General features: G+C 42.5%; 1 protein-coding gene across 4 annotated transcripts in view; it reads right to left on the bottom strand.

The window, feature by feature from the left end:
- Window positions 1–21,173, bottom strand: part of ACIN1 (apoptotic chromatin condensation inducer 1) — a 138,852-nt gene that overhangs the window by 117,256 nt on the left and 423 nt on the right. The window lies entirely within an intron of this gene.

The following is a 21,173-nucleotide window of genomic DNA, read 5'->3' on the forward strand; positions in this document are numbered from 1 at the left end:
CATCAAATACATTAAGAAAAAGTGCTTGCAAGTGCATTAAAAACACATGCCACACGCAGCACACACAGACAGATTTACACACGTTTTTTTACGCACGTAAATCTGTCATACTCGTTGTAGCCTAAGAGTTTCTGCAAAACCACGTGAGGACTGGTTTTTGATGTAGGGAGAGTTGGTTGGATCTCTACTCCAGGTATTTGTGGCTGATCTGCCTAGATAACTGTAGAAGGCACGATGAATGAGCTAAACTGGTTTGTGAGTACAAGGAACTATCCCACTTGTGTTTGGAGGGTGAGCATTAAGGCTCATGTGCACGCAACTGTATTATAGCTGCATACAACCTCGGAGTTGTATGGAGATGTAATACAGCGCTTTATGTGCCCCTCTAATTTATGAGAAACAACAAAAAGAAAAAACAAAAGTGGTGGTGTTAACATAAAAACTACTTTTTTTTATTCTCGGACCTGCATTAGGATAGTTGCTATATTGAAATGTAGACTTGAGCCACGTTTTAACAGGAGAGGTCTGCACTTTCACCCCTGCCACATTTATAGGAGTAAATTGACGCAATACAAAGGAAAACCGTGACATTGAGCGTTTTCCGTGTCCACCAGAGCATCTCTCCATTCTGCCACATAGATGGGCATCTCGAGTGGTGGTCTATATGCCCTAATAGGGTACATGCACAGCGCTTGTTGTCCTGGGACAGCCTCTTTAGGAGAAAAGAACAATACTACTACTATTAATCTACAATACACCCAGAAGATTAACAGCTTTTGCCGTGTTCAGAGACGCTCAGATCACACATTTCATTCGTTTAGTCATGTAATTAAATGAAAACTCACTCATCTAGTCAGGCTTCCTGAAGGGTGTTCCTATAAATATATAGAATGTAAAATAAACAACATGGATGTATATACAGAGGGCTGGACAAGTCCCAGGAGCCAGGTAACCAATATGCCTAGAGATTAGCTGCTGGGGCTCTTGGGTTGTTTTCAATTCATCCCAAAAGTGATCGTGCCAATGAGACAACACTTATCAGCTGCCAGTCAATGAGCGGATACAATACATTGGCGACTCTAATCTGCCAGACCAGGAGCTGCTCTTCTCAGCGGCGCTCAACTCTGGTCAGTGTAAATGGATGGTCACCTTTGTGACAATGCCACCTTAGCAATGGTATCCCACTAAGAAGCTTCTGTCTGGATCTGTTAAAAGGGAACCATTCACTTTCAACACGATGTTCTATCTGCGGGCAATAGTAGCTGAGCAGGCAGATGTTTAGTATTAAACTGTATTTATAGATCAAAATCCCTTCAAACTGCTGGTTTATCAGTCCAGTGAGCAGAGTGACAGAGCCTGCTCTGTATAAATGCAGCTGCAAATGACAGAGTGCCACTCGGACCGGTTTTCACGGCATCCGAGTGGTACCGGATAGTTTTCACAGACCCATTCACGTCCTATCTTTCCACGGATCACGGACGGGACCCGCGTGTATGAGGCATAACTGTACATGCAGAAATAGCTGTCATTCACTGAATAGGACCTCCAACTGGACACACAAACCCACAGTGAGCATGCATTTAAAAGGTAGTCCAGCTTTTATAATAATAATGTGCAGCATATGGGCTACAATAACAAAAAATACAATAATGACCTGTTAAATCCCCCCCTGCTCCAGCACAGAGGATCCTGTGGTCTCTGGCCGGTCTGTGTTTACAGTGCAGTAGTGACCAAGGCCAGTGATTGGCTGCAGCAGTCATGTGCTAGTACAGCATGTCATTGCTGCTTAGATGTAAACAAAGGCTGGCAAGGAATCAAGGGACCATCAGCATTGGTGTGGCGAGGAATGTAACTGGCGAGTGTGGGCTTCTTTGTTATTTTAGTCACATACAGCTGCTCTTCTGAGTCTACATGCTGCACGCAGATTGGACACCACTTTTCAGGTTCCTGTTAAGCAGATGAATGCGGCTGTGAGCGTTTTTATGCTATGGCCCGGTAACCCATGGAAAGTAAGTGAATTTTACATTTTACGAAGAAGAAAAAGCACCCCAACGTTTGTAAAGCAATTTCTCCCGAGTACGGTAATACCCCACATGTGGTAATAAACTGCTGTTTGGACATTTTGGAGGGTTCAGAAGAAATGTTGCATTTGTAAAAACCCCTGATGTACAAAAAAATAAAAAAGTGACCCCGTTTTAGAAACTACACCCCTAAAGGCATTTATCAAGGGGTGTAGTGAGCGTTTAGACCCCACAGGTGTTTTCAGAAATTAATACTCAGTGGATGATGCAAGGTAAAAATTTGCAATTTTTCCACGGATATTCACTGCACAATATGTTGTGCCACTGGATAATCTTACCCCATAAATTGTTAAGCGGGTTCTCCCGGGTATGGTAATGCCTTACATGTGGATATAAACTGCTGTTTGGGCAAACCGTAGGAGTAAGAAGGGAAGGAGCGCCATTTGGAGCGTGGGTTTTTACTTGTTAATAGTTTTGTTTAAATATTACTGGTATTTCAGTTTATAATGTGGGGTCATATGTAATCTGTGCGGAGTACATCAGGGTATATGTAATCTGTGCGGAGTGCATCAGGGTATATGTAAACTGTGCGGAGTGCATCAGGGTATATGTAATCTGTGCGGAGTGCATCAGGGTATATGTAATCTGTGCGGAGTGCATCAGGGTATATGTAATCTGTGAGGAGTACATCAGGGTATATGTAATCTGTGCGGAGTACATCAGGGTATATGTAATCTGTGCGGAGTGCATCAGGGTATATGTAAACTGTGCGGAGTGCATCAGGGTATATGTAATATGTGAGGAGTACATCAGGGTATATGTAATATGTGAGGAGTACATCAGGGTATACGTAATCTGTGCGGAGTGCATCAGGGTATACGTAATCTGTGCGGAGTGCATCAGGGTATACGTAATCTGTGCGGAGTGCATCAGGGTATATGTAATCTGTGCGGAGTACATCAGGGCATATGTAATCTGTGCGGACATATGTAATCTGTGCGGAGTGCATCAGGGCATATGTAATCTGTGCGGAGTGCATCAGGGCATATGTAATCTGTGCGGAGTGCATCAGGGCATATGTAATCTGTGCGGAGTGCATCAGGGCATATGTAATCTGTGCGGAGTGCATCAGGGCATATGTAATCTGTGCGGAGTGCATCAGGGCATATGTAATCTGTGCGGAGTGCATCAGGGCATATGTAATCTGTGCGGAGTGCATCAGGGCATATGTAATCTGTGCGGAGTGCATCAGGGCATATGTAATCTGTGCGGAGTGCATCAGGGCATATGTAATCTGTGCGGAGTGCATCAGGGCATATGTAATCTGTGCGGAGTGCATCAGGGCATATGTAATCTGTGCGGAGTGCATCAGGGCATATGTAATCTGTGCGGAGTGCATCAGGGCATATGTAATCTGTGCGGAGTGCATCAGGGCATATGTAATCTGTGCGGAGTACATCAGGGCATATGTAATCTGTGCGGAGTACATCAGGGTATATGTAATCTGTGCGGAGTACATCAGGGTATATGTAATCTGTGCGGAGTGCATCAGGGTATATGTAATCTGTGCGGAGTGCATCAGGGTATATGTAATCTGTGCGGAGTACATCAGGGTATATGTAATCTGTGCGGAGTACATCAGGGCATATGTAATCTGTGCGGAGTGCATCAGGGCATATGTAATCTGTGCGGAGTGCATCAGGGCATATGTAATCTGTGCGGAGTGCATCATGGCATATGTAATCTGTGCGGAGTACATCAGGGCATATGTAATCTGTGCGGAGTACATCAGGGCATATGTAATCTGTGCGGAGTACATCAGGGCATATGTAATCTGTGCGGAGTACATCAGGGCATATGTAATCTGTGCGGAGTACATCAGGGCATATGTAATCTGTGCGGAGTACATCAGGGTATATGTAATCTGTGCGGAGTACATCAGGGTGTATGTAATATGCGAGGAGTACATCAGGGTTTATGTAATATGCGCAGAGTACATCAGGGCATATGTAATCTGTGCGGAGTACATCAGGGCATATGTAATCTGTGCGGAGTACATCAGGGCATATGTAATCTGTGCGGAGTACATCAGGGCATATGTAATCTGTGCGGAGTGCATCAGGGCATATGTAATCTGTGCGGAGTGCATCAGGGCATATGTAATCTGTGCGGAGTGCATCAGGGCATATGTAATCTGTGCGGAGTACATCAGGGTATATGTAATCTGTGCGGAGTGCATCAGGGTATATGTAATCTCTGCGGAGTGCATCAGGGCATATGTAATCTGTGCGGAGTGCATCAGGGCATATGTAATCTGTGCGGAGTGCATCAGGGCATATGTAATCTGTGCGGAGTACATCAGGGCATATGTAATCTGTGAGGAGTACATCAGGGCATATGTAATCTGTGCGGAGTACATCAGGGCATATGTAATCTGTGCGGAGTACATCAGGGTATATGTAATCTGTGCGGAGTACATCAGGGCATAATAAGAGGGTATAACAATGGGGTAAATAATACAATTATCCATAGGTGTGTTACACTGTGAAGCGATCCGTTATGCGCAGGCCGGTGTCGCACTGATAAAAAAGGTGGATAAGAAAGGAAACAGTTTAACACTCTGAACCTTTTGGGGACTTTTTCTCCTTCGTAGTTTGGGAAATATTACTGGGAAAGTTTTGCGCTGGTATAATACGGGCGCCCTCGCTTGCAGCGGATGTGCTGTGTCCATTCCCTTTCCTAGTTCCTAAATCCTGGGGCCCTGAAACTGAAGGAATGTTCCCCTCCGGCCTGCACATCGGGATGTTTTTTCTCACCGCATTACTAGTGCCATAACTTTTTTATTTTTCAGTTGATTGAGCGGTGTGCGGGCTTGTTCTTTGCGAGAAAAGCTGTAGATTTTATTGGTACCATTTTTGGACATACGACTTTTTGGTCACTTTTTATTCCATGGGAGATGTGACCTAAAAACAGCGATTCTGGTGGTCTTTTTTTTTTATGGCGTTCACCGTGTGGGATAAATTACGGAAGCGGTGATACTAATTACGTATAGTTTTTTTTCTTCCTATTTTCGGTTTTCCCAACAATAAAAGGCTTATAGGAAAAAAAGGCAAATTTGTGTTTAACTTTTTTTTTTTTTTTAACGTGTTTTTGTCCCACCAGGGCACTTGAAGGCCTGCAACACTGATCGCTATTCTAATACACCGCACTACCTATGTAATGCAGTGTATTAGAGATGTCAGTCATACACGGACAGCAAGCAAGTGGTGGGTCCTCATGGGCTTCCGTACTTGGCAGACCCGGAGGCCATTGTTAGGCCTCCGGTTCCCATACCAACCCTCGGCACCCCATGGTTGGTATGGCTTCTGGGCCCACATCTGTACTGCGGTTTGCGAGAACCACCATATATATTATATTATATACACATATATATATACACATACATACATAATTAGCGCTTCGGGAAGTGGTTCTCGCAAACTGCAGTAGGGATGCGGGCCCAGAAGCAAATATATATATATATATATACACACACACACACCGCGTTCCAAATTGTTATGCAAATGTTATTTTTCGCTGATTTTCCTAAATAGTCTATGCAAATGACAGTCAGTATAATCTTCAAGCCATCAACCGTTGGAGTATAATGCAAGTTTTATTGAACAAATCTCCTAATGATAACAGATTTTGTTTTAGAAGTAAAAAACTCAAAATGCACTGTTTCAAATTATTATGCACAACAGAGATCAAAACATTATAAAGGTTGTAAAGAGAACGAAAATGGTAATTTGTTGAATTTGCAGCATCAGGAGGTCATATTTACAGAAATCAAAAGCTCTTTCAATCAAAAAAAACTTAACAGGCCAAGTTACATGTTAAAGAGGCTCTGTCACCAGATTTTGCAACCCCTATCTGCTATTGCAGCAGATAGGCGCTGCAATGTAGATTACAGTAACGTTTTTATTTTTAAAAAACGAGCATTTTTGGCCAAGTTATGACCATTTTTGTAGTTATGCAAATGAGGCTTGCAAAAGTCCAAGTGGGTGTGTTTAAAAGTAAAAGTCCAAGTGGGCGTGTATTATGTGCGTACATCGGGGCGTTTTTAATACTTTCACTAGCTGGGCGTTCTGACGAGAAGTATCATCCACTTCTCTTCAGAACGCCCAGCTTCTGGCAGTGCAGATCTGTGACGTCACTCACAGGTCCTGCATCGTGTCGGCACCAGAGGCTACAGTTGATTCTGCAGCAGCATCGGCGTTTGCAGGTAAGTAGCTAGATCGACTTACCTGCAAACGCTGATGCTGCTGCAGAATCAACTGTAGCCTCTGGTGCCGATGTGGCCGTCACGATGCAGGACCTGTGAGTGACGTCACAGATCTGCACTGTCAGAAGCTGGGCGTTCTGAAGAGAAGAGGATGTTACTTCTCTTCAGAGCGCCCAGCTAGTGAAAGTATTAAAAACGCCCCGATGTACGCACATAATACACGCCCACTTGGACTTTTACTTTTAAACACACCCACTTGGACTTTTGCAAGCCTCATTTGCATAACTAAAAAAATGGTCATAACTTGGCCAAAAATGCTCGTTTTTTAAAAATAAAAACGTTACTGTAATCTACATTGCAGCGCCTATCTGCTGCAATAGCAGATAGGGGTTGCAAAATCTGGTGACAGAGCCTCTTTAACATAGGACCCCTTCTTTGATATCACCTTCACAATTCTTGCATCCATTGGCTCTGTCACCAGATTATCAAATCCCTATCTCCTATTGAATGTGATGGGCGCTGCAATGTAGATAACAGCAATGTTTTTTGTTGTTTTTTTAAAAACTATCATTTTTGCCCTAGTTATGAGCAATTTTATATTTATGCAAATGAGCTTTTCAATGGACAACTGGCCGTGTTTTCTCGTTTTACCAACTGGGCGTTCTGAATAGAAGTGTATGACACTGACAAATCAGCATCATACACTTCTCATCGTTCCCACCCAGCTTCTTTCACAGCAGACACAGCGTGACGTCACCCACAGGTCCTTCAACCTTGTCGTCGGACAAAGAAGATACATCGGCTCCAGGCGTCCAAAAGGTTAATGTGCTCGTCTCTAGGGAGTTTGCTATGCTTACCTGCACATACCCTGCACTGTACTCTCTGACGCCTGGAGCGGATGTGTCTTCTCTCTTCCGATGCTAAGGTTGAAGGACCTGTGGGTGGCGTCTCGCTGTGTGTCTGCAGTGAAAGCTGGCTGGGAATGATAACGTCACCCACAGGTCCTTCAACCTTGGCGTCGGAAGAGAGAAGACACATCAGCTCCAGGCGTCAGAGAGTACAGTTGAATTTGCAGCAGCATCACCATGTGCAGGTAAGCATAGCAAACTCCCTAGAGACGGGCACATTTGATAATCTGGTGACAGAGCCTCTTTAACATAGGACCCCTTCTTTGATATCACCTTCACAATTCTTGCATCCATTGAATTTGTGAGTATTTGGACAGTTTCTGCTTGAATATCTTTGCAGGATGTCAGAATAGCCTCCCAGAGCTTCTGTTTTGATGTGAACTGCCTCCCACCCTCAGATATTTTGCTTGAGGATGCTCCAAAGGTTCTCAATAGGGTTGAGGTCAGGGGAACATGGGGGCCACACCATGAGTTTCTCTCCTTTTATGCCCATAGCAGCCAATGACACAGAGGTATTCTTTGCAGCATGAGATGGTGCATTGTCATGCATGAAGATAATTTTGCTACGGAAGGCACGGTTCTTCTTTTTGTACCACGGAAGAAAGTTGTCAGTCATCAACTCTACGTAATTTGCAGAGGTCATTTTCACTCTGTCAGAGCCTACCAGCTCTCTCCCCATGATTCTAGCCCAAAATATTACTCCACCACCTCCTTGCTGACGTCGCAGCCTTGTTGGGACATGGTGGCCATTCACCAACCATCCACTACTCCATCCATCTGGACCATCCAGGGTTGCACGGCACTCATCAGTAAACAACACGGTTTGAAAATTAGTCATCATGTATTTCTGAGCTCACTGCAACCGTTTCTGCTTGTGAGCATTGTTTAGGGGTGGCCGAATAATAGCTTTATGCACACTTGCAAACCTCTGGAGGATCCTACACCTTGAGGTTCGCGGGACTCCAGAGGCACCAGCGGCTTCAAATACCTGTTTGCTGCTTTGCAATGGCATTTTAGCAGCTGCTCTCCTAATCCTATTAATTTGTCTGGCAGAAACCTTCCTCATTATGCCTTTATCTGAACGAACCCGTCTGTGCTCTGAATCAGCCACAAATCTTTTCACAGTACGATGATCACGCGTAAGTTTTCTTGAAATATCCAATGTTTTCATACCTTACCCAAGGTATTGCACTATTTCACGCTTTTCGGCAGCAGAGAGATCCTTTTTCTTTCCCATATTGCTTGAAACCTATGGCCTGCTTAACCCCTTCCCGCCGCAGCCCTTTTTCAGATTTTCCTCCCCACATTCCAAAAGCCATAACGTCTTTATTTTTCCGTCGATATAGTACTATGGGGGCTTGATTTTTGCGGGACGAGTTGTAGTTTTTCGTAGCACCATTTATTTTGCCGTATAATGTACTAGGAAACGGGAAAAAAATTATTTGTGGGGTACAGCGATTCCTCCATGGTTTTTCGCCCACCGTTTTTACGGAATTCACTATTCAATTAAAACATGTTAACTTTATTCTGCGGGTCAAAACGATTACGCCGATACCAAATATATATCGTTTTTTCTATATTTTACTACTTTAACAAGTAAAAACCTAAGTGTAAAAAAGAAAATTTATTTTGCGTCCCCAAATTCCGAGAGCCATAACTTTTTTATTTTTCCATCGATTAAGTGGTATGAGGGCTTATTTTTTGCGGGATAAGCTGTAGTTTTTAATAATACCATTTTTGTGTACATGCAACGGTTTGATGACTTTTTATTTCATTTTTTGCGGGAGATATGGTGACAAAAAAAATAGACATTCTGGAGTTTTAAATTATTATTTTTTTACGGCGTTCACCGTGCAGCTTAAATAATGATATATTGTAATAGTTCAGACTTTTACGGACGCGGCGATACCAATTATGTTTATTTATTTTTTTAATATGCTCTAGGGGGAAAATGGGAAAAGGGGGGTTTTTTGAACGTTTAAATTCAAATTTTTTTTACACCAAAAAAATAAACTTTATTTAAAACGGCTCTGTCACCAGATTTTGCAACCCCTATCTGCTATTGCAGCAGATAGGCGCTGCAATGTAGATTACAGTAACGTTTTTATTTTTAAAAAACGAGCATTTTTGGCCAAGTTATGACCATTTTTGTAGTTATGCAAATGAGGCTTGCAAAAATCCAAGTGGGTGTGTTTAAAAGTAAAAGTCCAAGTGGGCGTGTATTATGTGCGTACATCGGGGCGTTTTTAATACTTTCACTAGCTGGGCGCTCTGAAGAGAAGTAACATCCTCTTCTCTTCAGAACGCCCAGCTTCTGACAGTGCAGATCTGTGACGTCACTCACAGGTCCTGCATCGTGTCGGCACCAGAGGCTACAGTTGATTCTGCAGCAGCATCAGCATTTGCAGGAAAGTAGCTACATCGACTTACCTGCAAACGCTGATGCTGCTGCAGAATCAACTGTAGCCTCTGGTGCCGATGTGGCCGTCACGATGCAGGACCTGTGAGTGACGTCACAGATCTGCACTGTCAGAAGCTGGGCGTTCTGAAGAGAAGAGGATGTTACTTCTCTTCAGAGCGCCCAGCTAGTGAAAGTATTAAAAACGCCCCGATGTACGCACATAATACACGCCCACTTGGACTTTTACTTTTAAACACACCCACTTGGATTTTTGCAAGCCTCATTTGCATAAATACAAAAATGGTCATAACTTGGCCAAAAATGCTCGTTTTTTTAAAAAAAAAACACGTTACTGTAATCTACATTGCAGCGCCGATCTGCTGCAATAGCAGATAGGGGTTGCAAAATCTGGTGACAGAGCCTCTTTAACTCATTTTTACTTTTTTTATTAGTCCCCCTAGGGGACTTCAACCAGCGATCGTTAGATCGCTTGCACGATATACTGCAATACTAATGTATTGCAGTATATCGTGATTCTGACAGTCATCTATTAAGCCCTGTTAGAGGGGGTCGCCCACCTCTTTCTGACTATTTAAATGCTGCGGTCGGTATTGACCGCAGCATTTAACGAGTTAAACTAGCTGTATCGCGCTCGAGCGCGATGCCGGTAGTTACTCTGAAGTGTCGGCTGTAACATACAGCCGACACCGGCATCGTGAGCCCGCTCCATACTTCCCCTACCCGACTTTGGCGTATGGATACGTCAAATGTTGGAAAGGGGTTAATAATGTGGAACGTCCTTCTTAAGTAGTTTTCCTTTGATTGGGCACACCTGGCAAACTAATTATCACAGGTGTCTGAGATTGATTACAATGATCCAAAGAGCCCTAAGACACAATACCATCCATGAGTTTAATTGAAAAACTTATAATTAAATGTTTATGACACTTAACCCCTTAGTGACCAGCCCATTTTAGGCCCTAATGACCAAGCTATTTTATTCGTTTTTCTATAGTCGCATTCAAAGAGCTATAACGTTCTTATTTTTCCGTCTACATAGCTGTATGAGGACTTGTTTTTTGCGGGATTAGTTGAGCTTTTTAATAGCACCATTTTTGGGTACATATAATTTTTATATTAACTTTTATTAACCCTTTTGGGGGGGGGGGGGATTATAAAAAAAACCTGAAATTCCGCCATTGTTCTATGCGTTTTTAAATTGACGCCGTTCACTATGCGACGTAAATAACATGTTACCTTTATTCTATGGGTCGGTACGATTACGGCGATACCACATATGTAGAGGTTTTTTTATGTTTTACGACTTTTGCACAATAAAAACACTTGAACTAAAATTATTTGTTTTTGCATCGTCGCTTTCCAAGAGCCGTAACTTTTTTATTTTTCCATCAATGTAGTGATTTTTTGGGCTTGTTTTCTGCGGGACAAGACGTAGTTTTGATTGGTACTGTTTTGGGGTACATGGGACTTATTGATTCATTTTTATTATGACTTTTTTGTGGGGCAATGGAAAATTTTTTATTAATGGAGTCATTACGGTCGCGGCGATACCACATATGTGTACTTTTTTTTTATTTACACTTTTACTAAATAAAACCACTTTTTATGGAAAAAAATGGATTTTTTTACTGTACTTTTTATTAATAATCTTTATTTCACATTTATTTTTTATTTCACTAGTCCCACTAGGGGACTTTACTGTGCGATATTCCGATCGCTGCTATAATGCTCTGGTATACTTCGTATACCAGAGCATTATTGCCTGTCAGTTTAAATCTGACAGGCAATATGTTAGGACGTGCCTCCGGCGCGTCCTAACAGGCATATGTCCAGGGCTTTTATCAGGCCCCCGGAAGCCATGACACCCCATCGGAGACCCGCGATTGCATTCGCGGGCCGCCGATGGGTGACAGAGGGAGCGCACTCCCTCTGTAAACAAAGTTAAATGCCGCGGTCGCTATTGACGGCGGCATTTAACGGTTTAAACGGCCGCGATCTAAGTAAACTTCGATCGCGGGCGTTGGAGAAGGAGCTCAGCTGTCATCAGACAGCAGAGCCCCGGCTCCAGCCTGCACGGGAGACCTGTGCAGGACTTAGACTAGGCTGACGTGAAAAGGCGTCAGCCTAGCCTAAAGCCCATTAGTGACCGACGTAAAAAGGCGTTTTAGTGGTCACTAAGGGGTTAAATCCAATGTGCATAATAATTTGGAACACGGTGTATATACGGATAGTACACAGGCCGTTGTTAGGACATACCCAAGTATGCCCGAACAGGAAACATGGTTAGCAGCCCTGGGGTCCTTCAATGGACCCTCGGCGGTCTGCCCATATATGATATGTCCCTCAATCGCGTCACAGGGATCCCCCCTTCTCATTTTCCCCTAGATGCGGCCGGCGCTGCAGTAATGAGCGGCAGTTCAGGCACTGAGGACAGAACATGGGGGTGTTTTGCAGTGCGCCCGCCATGTTCTGTTTTCAGTTCCGCCACTCATTAGTGCAGTGCTGGCCACATAGCATCATCCTGACGACGTGCTCTTGCCAGGACTCTGGAGCAGGGCAATGACTGTATTACACAGCCGCAGCCCCGCTCATACATTCATGTATTACAATACTGAGCTGTGAGGCCGTACAGCTTAGTATCGAAATACATGAAATAACGGTATCGAACGGTTTTGGGATGCACAGTATCGAAATAGTATTGAAGTGTCAATGGATCGTGCATCCCTAGTTCTCATGGCGTATTTTTTTTTACATGTATACGTTTTTTTTTACCCGTGTAATTAAATAATGACTAGTGTAAAAAAAGAAGCATCCTATCAATTTTTGGCGCGTTTTACATGTTTCATTTTTCATTGAATTAAACAGGATACAGAAAAAAAAAAAAAAGCCTCTAAAAACAAATCAAAATCCATGTAGCACAAAGAACGTGTGTGCTTTTGATGTGTATTGCAAGTCTTTTTTCAGTCTCCAAATTACGCCATGTCTGTACGCCGGGTTCCCACGTACCGTAAACGCTGCTGAATTTCCGCAACAGCATTTTGTGTGCGTAAATTCCGCAGCATATAGCAGCAAAGTGGATGAGATTCAGTAAATCTCATGCCCACGCTGCGGAAAAAACCCGCAACATAAACGTTAATAAATTGACCTGGGTGCAGAATTTAATTCCGCAGCATGTCAATTTATGCTGGGTTTTTGTTGATTTTCTGTTGCGGGTTTTCCCCATTTAATTCAATAGGGAAACCTGCGACAGAAAGCCAAGTGTTGTAATCGCTTCAATTACGCCGCAAAAGTTGCGTCGCAAAAATTGCAACTCTGAAAGTAATTAAAATAAAAAAATCATACCCAGAACACTCCTTCCTGCAGACCGGCCTAGTGTGATTACGTTTCAACCCATGTGACTGCTACAGCCAATCACAGGCTGCAGCGTCACATGGCCTGCAACGTCATCGTAGGAGGCCGGACTACGTGCAGAGAAGAGGGAGGGGGTAAGTATCGATGTTTCCTTTTCAAGCACTGCTTTCTGCAGTGGAAATTCCGTCACAAAAACAGCACCACAATGTGGTGCAATTTTTCAGACAAAAGGTGCTGCTGGTTCCAGGTCGGATAAGCTGCACAGTTTTTACGAAGCGTATCCGATCCGTGGGAACCCGGCCTTAGGGTGATTTGTTGCAGAAATTTATGCGCCTGTCCCTTCATCTCAAGTCCATGCACATAATAAAGAAACAACCCCGTTCAGATGAATGGAACAGATATTCAGTCACAGAAATTTCTGCAGCAAATCTGTCCCATGTGAATATGCCCGTACGTATAAACGCCAATATGAGAACCTGTCATGGCTTCCCAATGGACCTGCCTGTTTCAGAGACACTACATATACTTAAGCCTTGTTGGAATAGTCCAGTTTTGATGTTTAATTTTCAGCCAAAAACAGGACTAGACCCAAAGATGAATAGCAGAAGGGTAAGTTCACATGTAGCCTAAATACTGTGGATTTTCTAAAACAGATTTTGTTGCTGAAAATCCGCAGTATAATACAGCAGCAGCAAAGTAGATGAGATTTGAACAACTCTCATCCAGAAAAAACGCTCAAAAATTTACCTGTGGTGCAATTTTTTTAATCCGCAGCATGTCAATTGTATTTGCGTAATCGCTGCTTATTTGTTGCAGGTTTTCCCCATTGAGTTCAATGAGAAGGTAAAACCCGCAAAAAAATAGCAGATGTGTTTTATTTTGCAGTGGAAAAGCGGTGATTATGCCGCAAAAAACGCAACTCAGGGAAAACATTTTTTTTATACTTACCCAGAATTCTGTTTCTTCGTCCAGGCCGGCCTCTTGGAATGAGGTTTCATCCCATGTGACCCCTGCAGCCAATCACAGGCTGCAGCGGTCACATGGGATGAAACGCCATTAATGGAATGCCTTCAGGACAAAAGAGGGACACGTCGCCATTGCTATGCAAGTATGAAACTTATTTTCTTCCTGTGTGAAGCTTTTCGCAGCGGACATTCCGGCCGAAAAACTGCACCACAATTTGGTGCGGCTTTTCGGACGGAATTCCATGCGACGCCCAGGGCTGATATGCGGTATGCTTTTACGCAGCGTATCCGCCCTGTGTAAATATACCCTAATGCTTTCTTTTTTCTTTATGTCTGTTCTGGATCCACTCCTGGTTTTGGCTACAAAAATAAAAGCATAAAAAATGCACCACTGTGTGACTACAGCCTTACAAGCACATGTGATGCTCCATTTTCCAGCCATCCTGATATGGATATTGAACAGCTATTTAGTGGGGGCAATCCCACCTAGAAATACATTCAAAAAGTGGCTGCTCATGAGGGGTCTGTCTGGTGGAATCCCAATGATGCTCTGTTAACATTACATCAGAGCCCTACAGTCGGCGTATGCGCTGGAAAAGCTCCAGGCGCATACGCCAAACTTATTAATTTGCCTCCATTAACCTGATGTATGCCAAAAGTGACTTTTTTTTTTGCGATATACAATAGCGTAATAGACTACTATTCCATTAAAAGTTATACAGAAAAAAAGAAAAGTATGGTATATATTTTCTAACAATGGGGTCCCATGGCTAAAGTATCCGACTGTATGCCTATACAGTGGGATACGTCACAGCCTTTCATCTGAGATATACATTGGGGAATCCTCCCGACCTATACACCTGACGTCATGTAAACAGAGCCTAAAATGTATGGCAAACACATGTTGTGAACCAACCTTAACCCGTTAGTGACCGGCCCATAGTGTTTTCACGGCGGCCACTAACGGGCTTTATTCCGATGCAATAGACTTTTTACGTTGCTGCATCGGAATAAGTAAACAGAGCAGGGAGCTGTCAAATCTCCCTGCTCTCAGCTATCAGAGGTAGCTGAGGGCGTCCCTGCTCGACCGGGTGAGATCGAGATTAGTATCGATCTCACCCGTTTAACCCTTCAGATGCGGTGCTCAGTAGCGGGCTCTGCATCTGAGTTGTTTTGGAGAGAGGGAGGGAGGGAGCTCCCTCTCATCCCACTGACACACGGCGATAAGATCGCCCGAGTGTCTGTGTCTCTAATGGCAGCCAGGGGCCTAATAAAGGCCCCCAGGTCTGCCTGTAATGAATGCCTGCTAGATCATGCCTCTGGCATGACCTAGCAGATGCCTGTCCGTTTTATATGGACAGGCATAATACACTGCAATACAGAAGTATTGCAGTGTATTATAAGGGTATGTTCACACGGCAACGCAAAATACGTCTGAAATTACGGAGCTCTTTTCAGGCGAAAACAGCTGAATTTCAGACGTTTTTACAAGTGCACGTGTCTTTCCCGGCGTCCATTACGGACGTAATTGGAGCTGTTTTTCAATGGAGTCAATGAAAAACTGCTCAAATTACGTCCCAAGAAGTGACATGCACTTCTTTGAGGCGGGCGTCTTTTTACGTGCCGTCTTTTGACAGCGACGCGTAAAAATACAGCTCGTCTGCACAGAGCATCGTAAGACCCATTGAAATCAATGGGCAGATGTTTGCAGACATAATGGAGCCGTCTTTTCAGGCGTAATTTGAGACGTAAAACGCCAGAATTACGTCCGTAAATAGGCCTTGTGAACATACCCTTATAGCGATCGGAGGATCGCATAGTAAAGTCCCCTAGTGGGACTAGTAAAAAAAGTTAAAAAGAAAAAAAAAAAAAGGTTTACTAAAAAGTGGAAAAAAAATAAATAATGAAACCCCCCCCCCCTTACAAACTGCTTTATTATTAAAAAAACCTAAATAAAGTAAAAATATTACACACATTTGGTATCGCCGCGTCCAGAACGACCCCAACTATAAGCTTATTACATCATTTAACCTGCACGGTTAACGTCGTAAAAAAATCAAATAAAATAAAAAAAACATGCAAAAATTGCTGTTTTCTGTGAATCCTGACTTAAAAAAAATGTGAATAAAAAGTGATCAAAAAGTCGCATCTACTCCAAAATGGTACCGATAAAAAATACAAGTCGTCCCGCAAAAAAAAAAACCCTCAAACAACTGCATCGGCGAAAAAATAATAAAGTTACGGCTCTTCAAATATGGAGACACAAAAACAAATAATTTTGAAAATAAAGTGTTTTTACTGTGTAAAAGTAGTAAAACATACAAAATCTATATAAATTTGGTATCGTTGCAATCGTAACAACCCGCTGAATAAAGTTATGGTGTTATTTATATCACACGGTAAACGGCGTAGATTTAGGACGCAAAAAAGTGTGGAGAAAGTGCAGGTTTTTTTCTATCCCCCCCAAAAAAGTTAATTAATAAATTCTATGTACCCCAAAATGGTGCTATTAAAAATTACAACTTGTCCCGCAAAAAACAAGATCATATACAGCTATGTCGACGCAAAAATAAAAATATAGCTCTTTGAATGAGACAATGGAAAAACTTAAAAATTGCTCGGTCATTAAAGAGGCTCTGTCACCACATTATAAGTGGCCTATGTTGTACATAATATGATCGGCGCTGTAATGTAGATTACAGCAGTGTTTTTTATTTAGAAAAACAATCATTTTTTACGGAGTTATGACATATTTTAGCTTTATGCTAATGACTTTCTCAATAGACAACTGGGCAAGTTTTACTATATGACCAAGTGGGCGTTGTACAGAGGAGTGTATGACGCTGACCAATCAGTGACCAATCAGCGTCATGCACTTCTCTCCATTCATTTACACAGCACATAGCGATATAGTTATATCATTATGTGCAGCCACATAAACACACTATAACGTTACTCATGTGTCATGACAATGAATATACATTACCTCCAGCCAGGACTGGATATGTATTCAGAATTCTGACACTTCGCTAACACAATCCCGACACTACAGCACAGGAAGCGTAATCTCGCGAGATTACGCTGTAAACGGTCATTTCAAATGAGATTATGCTTGCTGTACTGTAGTGTCTGGATTGTATTTGCGAAGTGTCAGGATTCTGAATACACATCCCGTCCTGGCTGGAGGTAATGTGACACATGAGTAGCGTTACAGTGTGTGTATGTGGCTGCACATAGCGATATAGCTATATCACTATCTGCAGTGTAAATGAATGGGGAGAAGTGTACGACGCTGATTGGTCAGCGTCATACACTCCTCTGTACAACGCCCACTTGGTCATATAGTAAAACACACCCAGTTGTCCATTGAGAAACTCATTAGCATAAAGCTAATATAGGTCATAACTCCGCCAAAAATGATCGTTTTTCTAAAAAAAAAAACACTGCTGTAATCTACATTACAGCGCCGATCACATCATGTACAAGATAGGGCACTTATAATGTGGGGACAGAGCCTCTTTAAAGAGGCTCTGTCACCAGATTTTGCAACCCCTATCTGCTATTGCAGCAGATCGGCGCTGCAATGTAGATTACAGTAACGTTTTTATTTTTAAAAAACGAGCATTTTTGGCCAAGTTATGACCATTTTCGTATTTATGCAAATGAGGCTTGCAAAAGTCCAACTGGGCGTGTTGAAAAGTAAAAGTACAACTGGGCGTGTATTATGTGTGTACATCGGGGCGTGTCTACTACTTTTACTAGCTGGGCGTTGTGTATTGAAGTATCATCCACTTCTCTTTAGAACGCCCAGCTTCTGGCAGTGCAGACACAGCCGTGTTCTCGAGAGATCACGCTGTGACGTCACTCACAGGTCCTGCATCGTGTCAGACGAGCGAGGACACATCGGCACCAGAGGCTACAGATGATTCTGCAGCAGCATCGGCGTTTGCAGGTAAGTCGATGTAGCTACTTACCTGCAAACGCTGATGCTGCTGCAGAATCATCTGTAGCCTCTGGTGCCGATGTGTCCTCGCTCGTCTGACACGATGCAGGACCTGTGAGTGACGTCACAGATCTGCACTGCCAGAAGCTGGGCGTTCTGAAGAGAAGTGGATGATACTTCTCATCAGAACCCCCAGCTAGTAAAAGTAGTAAAAACGCCCCGATGTACGCACATAATACACGCCCAGTTGTACTTTTACTTTTAAACACGCCCACTTGGACTTTTGCAAGCCTCATTTGCATAACTACAAAAATGGTCATAACTTGGCCAAAAATGCTCGTTTTTTAAAAATAAAAACGTTACTGTAATCTACATTGCAGCGCCGATCTGCTGCAATAGCAGATAGGGGTTGCAAAATCTGGTGACAGAGCCTCTTTAAGGTCTAAAATAGGCTGGTCATTAAGGGGTTAACAGTTACAGACAGGAAGCAGCCTGGGGTTGTTCAGTCTCTGCAAATTAATGTTATTTTTTGCATAATTATTTTACATTCATTGTTCAGTAAGAAGATTCATCGTTTACTTACAGTGGACAAAATTCTGTCCATGGTTATGTAATGGACACACAGGTGAACGGCTCGTTACAGTTACATTGTGTTTCAGATCTGTGTCTTCTAACAATCCCAGCACCTGTGTGTCCATCACATGACCATGGACAGAATTGTATCCACTGGAAGTAAACAATGAATGCTCTTACTGAATAACAACAAGCAGAGATCCTGAAAACCGTGAGGAATCAATAGAAGTACAGAAATACAGAAAGTATATTGGAAAATTGTATAACTTTTAATTATGCAAAAAATAACAATTTGATGAAAGTAGACAAACCCTTTAAGCATTCATTTCTGCTGCAAAGACATCATATTAAGTAAAATGTGATCTATGTGATACATGGACGCCAACAGCCCTCCACAGCAAGAAGCCAAGGTACTCCACTCTATTAATAAGGCATTTGGAAATAGGTCATCTCAAGTAGACCCCCTTTAACCCCTTCCCGCAGCAGCCATTTTTTTTATTTTCACTTTAGTTTTTTCCTCCCCACCAACTAAAAGTCATAACTTTTTTATTTTACCGTCAATTTATTTTTACGTATGAGGGCTTGTTTTTTTGCTGGACGAGTTGTAATTTTTTACGGCACCATTTATTGTTCCATATAATGTACTGGGAAAGCAGAAAAAAAAATATTTTGTTGGGTGGAATTCGAAAAAAAACCCCAGTGATTCCTCCATTTTTTTTAGGTTTTAATTTTACGGCATTCACCGTGCGGTAAAAATGACATGTTCACTTTATTTTGCAAGTCAATACCATTACAACGCTACCAAATTGATAGGGTTTTTTTTTATATTTTACTGTTTTTACAAGGAAAAAACGAATTGTTAAAAATAAAACTTGTTTTGTGTTGCCATATTCTGAGCGCCATAACATTTTTTATTTATCCATTGATCGGGCAGTTTGAGGGCTTGTTTTTTGCGAGGCGACCTGTAGTTTCTGTTAGTGTCATTTTGGGGTACATCAGACTTCTTGATCACTTTTTATTCCATTTTTTGTTGAAGATGAAGTGACCAAAAAACGGCGGTTTAATTATTTTTTCAGTCATTCACCATGCAGGTTACATAATGTTATATCGTAATAGCTCAGACTTTTACGGACGCAGCGATACCAGTTATGTTAATTTTTTTTTACATTGTGCTTAGGGGAAAATAAAAAAAGGTTTTTTTTTTTTAACATACACATATATATACACATACATACTATATATATATATCTATCAGGAACAGAGAACAAGTAACAGCACCGGGACTTCAGTAATATATATATATATATATATATATATGGGGGGGGTTTTTTCCAATTGTGTTTACGTCTTGTTTTTTATTAGACCCCCCTAGGGGAGTTGAACCAGCGATCGTTGGATTGCTTACACGATATACTGCAATACTAATGTATTGCAGTATATTGTGATACTGGCAGTCCCCTAATAAGTGATGCAAGAGGCAGGGCTTAATAGGAGTACAAAGATGGCAGACGCAGGGCACCCCACCATCGCCGCATCTAAGGGGTTAAACCGGCGGTTTCCTGCTCGTTGCATTGAAGTGTTGGCTGTTACATACAGCCGAAACTCTTGTTCTATGGAGCGGGCTCAGCCTGTGAGGATGCTCCGTACTCCCCCACCAGATCTCCACCGTAAATACACGGCGGATGTCGGGAAGGGGTTAATGGAGCATTTGTAAGACAGCCTAATCTAAGGGAAGCCGGTTCGGGTATCGTTCATGTCATGGTGGTTTTTTGAAGCGTGCCCCTAATCTTACAATACTACAGGTGCGGGGTTTTTACTCCATTGACTTCAATGGGAAAACCATCAATAGCTGCATGAAAAAAAGAAATGTTTGTTTTTGTCGTAATTATTTTTGTTTTTGATTTTTCTCCTCTGTGATTGTCAATGGAATTGTACAGATTATGGGTCACATTAAAAGGTGAAAAAGTTCTGAAATGATTCATCTTGGACTGATTTTGTAGCATTTATCAGGGGTGTGTAGACTTTTTATATCCATTGTATGTACAGCCTTTACACAAATCCTGAGGTAACTATAGATCCCATCCTGTAGGACCGTTCAGGAATCCATGAAAATAAGCAGCATGCCGAAAACCCATTGATTCGATTTGGGGATGGATTTGGCAAGAAATTTGGCGCAGAAATCAACGTCAAATCCAGAATGTGTAAACGGGACCTTACAAGCGACAATTCATACAAGGAATATTTGGGGCAGTGGATGCATTTCACACATGCTGTAATAGTTAATTCTGTAGCTTTATTCCTGGTCCTGAAATACTATTAGTCAGACATCTGTGCCTATAGACATAAAAAAATCTACAGAGGCCTTAACTAAAAGATTCGATAAACACATTATTCGGCCATATGTCACATGAGGTAAGTAACAGGTAACCATTTCCAAACTACGGCCTTCACGAGCAGAAGCTACTGAACAGAGATAAACTCCGCCATATTTCTACAGCAGCACCAGCTCTTGCCCACATCACCAGCTCTTGCCCACATCACGTTCAGTTTGCATTTATAGATTTGTTTTTAGATCCAATAAAAGCGCGAGTACGCGCAGAGAAGGCGGGGCAAAGCACAGACCGGGGACGCGCGCCCGTACAAGACGCTAAGTGGGAAAGGGCGGGAAGGTGGCCTCTTCAACCCTAACGCGCATGCGCTACGCTTTGCCATAACCCAATGTACGT

The sequence above is a fragment of the Rhinoderma darwinii genome, chromosome 1, assembly GCF_050947455.1.
Source record: "Rhinoderma darwinii isolate aRhiDar2 chromosome 1, aRhiDar2.hap1, whole genome shotgun sequence".
Taxonomy (NCBI): domain Eukaryota; kingdom Metazoa; phylum Chordata; class Amphibia; order Anura; family Rhinodermatidae; genus Rhinoderma; species Rhinoderma darwinii.